This window comes from Adiantum capillus-veneris, chromosome 8, assembly GCF_014529385.1.
Source record: "Adiantum capillus-veneris isolate H3 chromosome 8, ASM1452938v2, whole genome shotgun sequence".
Taxonomy (NCBI): domain Eukaryota; kingdom Viridiplantae; phylum Streptophyta; class Polypodiopsida; order Polypodiales; family Pteridaceae; genus Adiantum; species Adiantum capillus-veneris.
Window position 1 is genome coordinate 94,822,455 of NC_140938.1, and position 7,141 is coordinate 94,829,595.

At 44.6% G+C, this 7,141-nt stretch overlaps 1 pseudogene; it reads right to left on the minus strand.

The window, feature by feature from the left end:
- Nucleotides 1-855: 855 nt before the first annotated feature.
- On the minus strand, nt 856-1,513 carry LOC147452578 (uncharacterized; annotated as a pseudogene).
- Nucleotides 1,514-7,141: the final 5,628 nt, after the last annotated feature.

The window sequence follows — 7,141 nt, forward strand, 5'->3', positions numbered from 1 at the left end:
ATTCGGCATGGAAGGAAATAGCAACGAAGAGGAAAGAAAAGGAAGAATCTCTGGTAGGGAAAGGATACTCTCTCTCTCTCTCTCTCTCTCTCTCTCTCTCTCTCTCTCTCTCTCTCTCTCTCTCTCCGTTGAAAATTGTCTTCTACTTACTGTCTCATCGTGCTACCCACTCGAGAAGACCTCCAACATCTACCTCTTAAGATGTGTCACAATTGCCTCGCACAAAGCTAGGTGCGGACACATGTGCATGAGCGATGCCAACACACCCTTAAAAAAATTTGCGGGCATATCCTGGAGCAGCATGTTGCATGCATACCTCTCCAACCATGCAGACATGCGGCTGACCAAAATCATCGTAAACTCCTTACTTGCATTCTCTTTGTCACTATCTAGCTATATATCCTCCTTTTACTCTCGCTGCAGCTGCTGCTCTATGAAAATCACATTGGACTAGGGTTCCAAATTGTCAAAATTCCCTGACGCATCATGCACTATACTGATGTACATCCACCATGGAAGAAGTTGACACATAATCCTTTGCACATGGACAATATCAAGGTAAGGACATATAGTCCTCAAGAAGTGTGATCTTGAGGAGTCTCCATGGAAGTCAAAATACATGGGAGTTTTTGTCAAATACTAATGAGTTCCTGGCCTACCATATAAAGGAATTAAATAGATTGGTAGCTCTAGTTTCAGCCGCACATGCGTGCACCTACGCCTGTAATATCATGACCAACGTCAACACCATTCTTACGTTCGTCATTCAGCAGAGTAGCCACGCTGCAATTTCGATGTTGGGATGTGCTATAGATGAGCAGCGATGCATAATAAATAACAATACATGCTAGCTAATTAGGCGGGCACTCTAAGATCGAAGGTGTTGAACGTTACTGCTTGTCTCTGAGTCACGAGCTTGGTAGCATTAACTACTATTTGCAACCTGTAGTTGTGGACAACACCCTTCGCTCCTTTCACATGACAATGGACACAACCGCTGACCTTACGTGGTTGCAATGCTAGGCCTGCCACCCGTGCTTGGAGCAGCTGGACCAGCCCATCTTTGACCCCGAGTGGACTCCACAAGTCTTTCCATAATCAGAGGTGACTCCCCTCTCTGCAATCTTCTGGGCGCCGCCTCCAATTAAATGTCGAGGCCGGACAGCTCCGTCTGCACCTACCTCAAAGTGTAGCAGGACAGCGGCATGCCCGTCTGCAAGCTCGTCTCTGGCACTTGTCTCTGGCACTCGCGCTGCTTGACTTCTTGTTCGGTGCCATAGGAGCTGTTGTGACCAAGATGGCGGCTTCGAGGCCATGGCTAGAATCATGGCTCTGAGCCACGGCCCCCTCGCCTTTCCATTACAGCTGCATCGTAGAGCACTGCACAACACCTTCTCCTACTGACTTCCCCGCATGTAACTCGTCGGACTCTTCCATGCTCACGTTCACCACTGTCGACAGTCTTATCGCACCCAACACTGTCTTCACTCCGCTCATCGTCAACCCTCGGCATACTACAATTGATGAGAACAAGATCATACAATCCCCTTCTGTAAATGCATGGATAGCCACCATCAAGGAGTCCATACTCATTGGCGGGCAATGGAAAGGGGGCGAACTAGGGGGGCTGCACGCTGTGAATGATGGCAACAGCTTGCACACACACACACACACACACACACACACGCATGCACACTATTGTCATTGGTGAGGACATTCCATTGCTTGCATCCAACCTATACACACTGGCACAGGCGGCAGGCCAGCTCTAAGTCGTGGATGGTAACCATCTCCGCGCCTCTGTGATGAGGGCTTGCAGATCAACAAAGTCGCCAAGGTTAAATCTGCCCACAAGGAGCAGACCATCCCCACGTCAATGATGGCGACAGCAGACCTCCTCCAGGGTTGACAAATCAGCAGCAAAAAAAAATAATTGCTTTCTATCAGCTCTGCCAAAGGTATCAACGTCGGGAACCGTTTCCTCGACCTCATGCCTGGCCTCTTCGACATCGACCCATGCACCAATGATGGCGGCTTACAGATCAGCTTCAGTGCAGTCATCACTCGAAGTCTTTCCCAAGTGAGCCTTACACGGATCTGCTAGACACCTGCTTCTTCCTCGACGATGAAGGGCGCTGGAAGTCCTCTCTCTCTCTCTCTCTCTCTCTCTCTCTCTCTCTCTCTCTCTCTCTCTCTCTCTCTCTCTCTCTCTCTCTCTCTCTCTCTCTCTCTCTCTCTCTCTCTCTCTCTCTCTCAGTTTTTTTTTTAAATCACTAAAAGAGAGTGCGCCGGTGTGCGCTCTTTCAGAGAGTTTATTTTCAAAAACTGACTCTGTGTGTGTGTGTGTGTGTGTGTGTGTGTGAGAGAGCGTTTATTTTCAAAAACTGACTCTGTGTGTGTGTGTGTGTGTGTGTGAGAGAGAGAGAGAGAGAGAGAGAGAGAGAGAGAGAGAGAGAGAGAGAGAGAGAGAGAGAGAGAGAGAGAGAGAGAGAGAGAGAGAGAGAGAGAGAGAGAGAGAGAGAGAGAGAGAGAGAGAGGTGATCGCCTTCCTCTCTCCTATCAAGCCACTGTTTCGTGACCTACCAGGCAAGCTGAGAGAGAGAGAGAGAGAGAGAGAGAGAGAGAGAGAGAGAGAGAGAGAGAGAGAGAGAGAGAGAGAGAGAGAGAGAGAGAGAGAGAGAGAGAGAGAGAGAGAGAGAGAGAGAGAGAGTTGCTCGCCTCTTCTCTCCTACCAAGCCATTGTAGCTTGATCGTGAGCTCGCCAGCCCACTTTGGCCAGTATGCGTGCAGAAGTCGACGCAGGCAAGCTGAGTGAGTGAGTGAGAGAGAGAGAGAGAGAGAGAGAGAGAGAGAGAGAGAGAGAGAGAGAGAGAGAGAGAGAGAGAGAGAGAGAGAGAGAGAGAGAGAGAGAGAGAGAGAGAGAGAGAGAGAGAGAGAGTTGTGGCTTGGAAAAAGCATGTGGTTGAGTGCAATCTCCAGGGCTTCAAGAGGGAGAAGAGGGATGTTGATGTGTTGAGAGCGCCGGCCTTGCCTACTCCATCAAGCTTGCCATAGCTAAGAGTTGTCGTAGTAAGCAATGGAGATTCCATCGATGTAGCCACCCTTGAACCAATCAAAATGTCATTAGAGCTAGTGTTATTGAGTGGTATTCCATAATTGCCTCCTTCACCATATTGCTGAGGTCTCTCAAGATTGTTGGAAAGAGAGGAATGAGCAAGATTGGTAGTGATGAGAGAAGAGGGAGCATGATTGATCACAACTAATCAGTCTAGTATATTATCTTGCAAAATGGTGTGGTAGATGGGGTGCAAAGGAAGACGCAACTTAGAGATGTGATGGGAGGAGGAGCAGACGCCAAGGTTGAAGAAGGAGGGGGGGCGGCAAGGGGAGGGATAGTGGGGGAAATGGGGGGTGACAGGGTCCATGATTGTACAAGGATAGGGTAAGGTTAGTACAACATAGGGAAGGGGAGGGGGGGAGATTTTGAGGCTGAGAGAGAGAGAGAGAGAGAGAGAGAGAGAGAGAGAGAGAGAGAGAGAGAGAGAGAGAGAGAGAGAGAGAGAAAGAGAGAGCCTGGCAATGTCAGTGTGTCTATTTGAGGGGTCATAAAAAAAGGTAGCGGGCGTTTCAAGGGACAAGAAGAAGCAGGGATGGAGAACGAGTCTCTGAGTAATTTGAGAGGCGTTACACACACAAAAATTGCACACACACACAGAGAGAGAGAGAGAGAGAGAGAGAGAGAGTAGGGAGAGCAGCAAGAAACTAGAATAGTAGCAGTTGCCCATTGCCCAGCAGGGCAAGACAAAGAAAAGAACTCAGAGCTGCTGCCCACCGCCTCTGAAAGCAACTGCAATTGCCAAAGAGAAGGGAGCCTCAAAATCCTCCCCCCCACTTGAAACTCTGCCAACTTTTGGCCTTCGCTCAAATGGAATCATCTTTAGATCCCCTTTTCTTAACGATTTTCTTAAAATCGTGCACACATGCTCACACACTCGCCACACCTGCAGGCAGCCTGTACCTTTAGTTGCCATCATGCATTCTTGTGTCCACAGTCCTTGCACATGTGATGATGTTCCCATCCTCTTCACTGGCACACAGACAAGAGAGACGGAGATAGCCTGTCCCACCCCAGTTGCCCAGCACCTGCTATACAAATTTCTTTTGTTGAATTCGCCAAGAGAAAATTTAAGAAAAGTAAGCTTATTTTTTGGGGATTTACACTATTTTTCTTTATATTGAGGCAGAATTTCTCCCTTTCCGCTTACCCTCAACTGGCCTACTACTCGGTTCAACATACTAATAGGTTCATTATTATATTTGTTGCAATCTTGCCGAGATTTCAACAAATGCAGCATTAGCCCTTTGCAAGTTGTCCAACCAAAAACTTAGCAAGCTGGACTCGAACTCTCGTTGCTCCACACGCGCATCTTCAAGTCAACTGAGCTAACAATGTAGGAGGTTGCATATGTTGCGCGGCATAGTGAAACACATTAATAAAAAATTATAACCAAGCCCTCCCAAAACCTGCTTGGCCATGCTGTTGTCAATGACTATGTGTCATTGACCCCATGCTATTTCTCCTGCCAAGCGTGCTATAGTAGATGACTCTACGCCCTTCTTTTTGTGAGTTCCATCTTTTGTCTTTGCAACAAGCATCTCTTGGGATTCGTGTCGCACTTTTTTTTTCAAAAATTGTTGGGACATACTAGCATTTTTTCAATTGAAAAGGGAACGATATGAAGCTAAGCCACATTTTTCCCAAACACCTAGGAATCAATGGAAAAAGGAGAGCATTGAAAATCTCCACATAAAATTTAGGATTTTTTGAGGGTTATTTTAATTTACCAAATCTACCCGGTTTCCTTCAAGGCAAGCCTCAAAACTAATCGAGAATTTTCAATTTTTTTGTGCTTTAAATATACACTAAAGACAGGTTTTCTATGGCATTTTTGTTGAAAATTGATGCTAATTAATGTGTCCTTGATAGTGATATTGTTTCTCATTTTTTAGAGAGAGAGAGAGAGATCTAAGCATCTTCTCTCACTTGGCATCGTTCTTTCTTTAGGACAAATACACCAACTAATTTTACACAAATAGTTGGTGTATTTGTCAAACCAAGCCCTGCCACCTGTTCTTTCTATCCATTGATAACCCTTTTCGTTGTGGTGCATGAATATATAACGAACAATAAATATTTTGTTGACGATAAAATTTACTATATCGTGTACAAACACTTGCTCGGGTTTGTCCTTGCTCGGAAAAAATCGCTCAGTGCATGGTAACACTCTGCAAAAGTCAAGGGCAAGACTAACGAGGCCAATGTTGTTGAGTCTTCTACTACTCCTATTTTTTAGTCTCTATGGATCCTATCACTGAGTCTCCTAATACTCTTACTGTTTGTAAGTTTCATGATTCCTTATGCGATATATTGGTTTTCACTTCTATAGTGATTGTAAAGGCTCTTGTTAACCAAGATGCTAATTTACTAAAGAATAGAGAGTGGTTTGTATTACCATGTGAGTAGTCAAGGCATTGTGAATCTCAGAGAATCTCAAGCATTAACATAGGGATGTTGGAGATATAAAATTAGTTTAGTGTGGGATGGGTTTCTAACTTCACTCCTATCTTATTGCAGACATAGCGAGAACCACGAACATAATTGTCAATCCATGGGACGAAGCTGAATCGACTAGTGCATAAAGGCTAAAAGAGGGTGTCAATCTCTTGGAAAACAACAGACAACTCGCATCTAACACAAGATACACTCAAATGACCCAAGTCATCAAAAGCTAGTCACTAATCGACAAACAAAACATGACCGTTGCAGCATCAAACGACATCCGAATGTTACAAAACTTGCAGGACAAGTATATAAGACCTAGACACACATGGTTATGGTCCCAAATCTCACTTTTGATGAGGTGCAAAAATCACGGATTATTAACAACAGTGAGTTTTTGACCTAGTCATTTTTGTGACCCTCAATGCATCTAAATTCTTAGCAATGATGCCCCAATACCCCACCTATGCTTACTTTGTGATTTCCTAGCTTAAATTCCTACTTATTATGAAATTAGGCCGCGGGTCGACGATGCCAAAAGCTATGTTTACCATGATATGTTTAAGTGACTGCATAGAGCTCTTACCTGCGATTGCAACACAACAGACGGCACTGCAATGTGACAATCAACAAGGGAGTAGGAAGCATGAGAAGGAGAGAAGTGAGCACCGTTAGCTCACATTGTGTATTTCTTATCTAAAAATTAACAATAACTTACAAAATTTGGCTTTTATAACTTAGCCAAGGTTTTTTTGGTAAAAAACTAATAATCTAGGAGCTGTAACTGAGGATAAATTGATACAATCTAGAAGCTTATAGCCTCCGCTTATCGATTACAATATCCACTTGAAAAATATGAGTTACTATTTTATCAAAAGAATAAGTGTTTTTACAATAAAAGCTCCCGAAAAATGTTACATGGGTTAGCTTGCTGCTAACATTTCCCCCTCCTCAACTCTGTCGTCCCTTGACACAGTTTTATGGACTGCAATAGTCTTCGGCTTGACAACTGGCGAGGCGGTCTTTAAGTGCTTGTAACACTTTCTGTTATCTAATCCGTCGTTCTTTCTCAGGGACTTAGAGAAATTGAATACTGACTTCATTTTAAGTTCTATGGCAGAATACACAACAAACCTTGCTATCAGATTGCTACTCTCACTGGCCCAAATATCTTTGTGCGCCATGTGAAGAATCCTATGTAAAAAGTCTCTTCAAATGCCAACATATTTCTAGATGGCAAAAACATACATTTGACATAGAAGCCGTAGAGGACTTCTTCTGAAGGCTGTCCACTCAAATCGTAGCACAAGCCTTTGTTACCTTTTGAAAGACATCCAGGGGGGCTCCTGCTTGCTTAGGCTTATGAAAAACTTGAATGCATGATGTGAGTAGCATTCTGCAGATTTTATATAGCATTGCACATGAGAGGTCAGCGAGGCTCTTGAAGAAGTTCATAGAGCCCGTTAGGGTTTTCACCAAGTATTCCTCAGTTGCCACTCCTTGCTCTCGAGTTGGCAGTTTAGGGTAATCGAGCCAAGTCAACCTCTTCTTCTTTAATACTTCGTGTGCCTGCCATGTCCT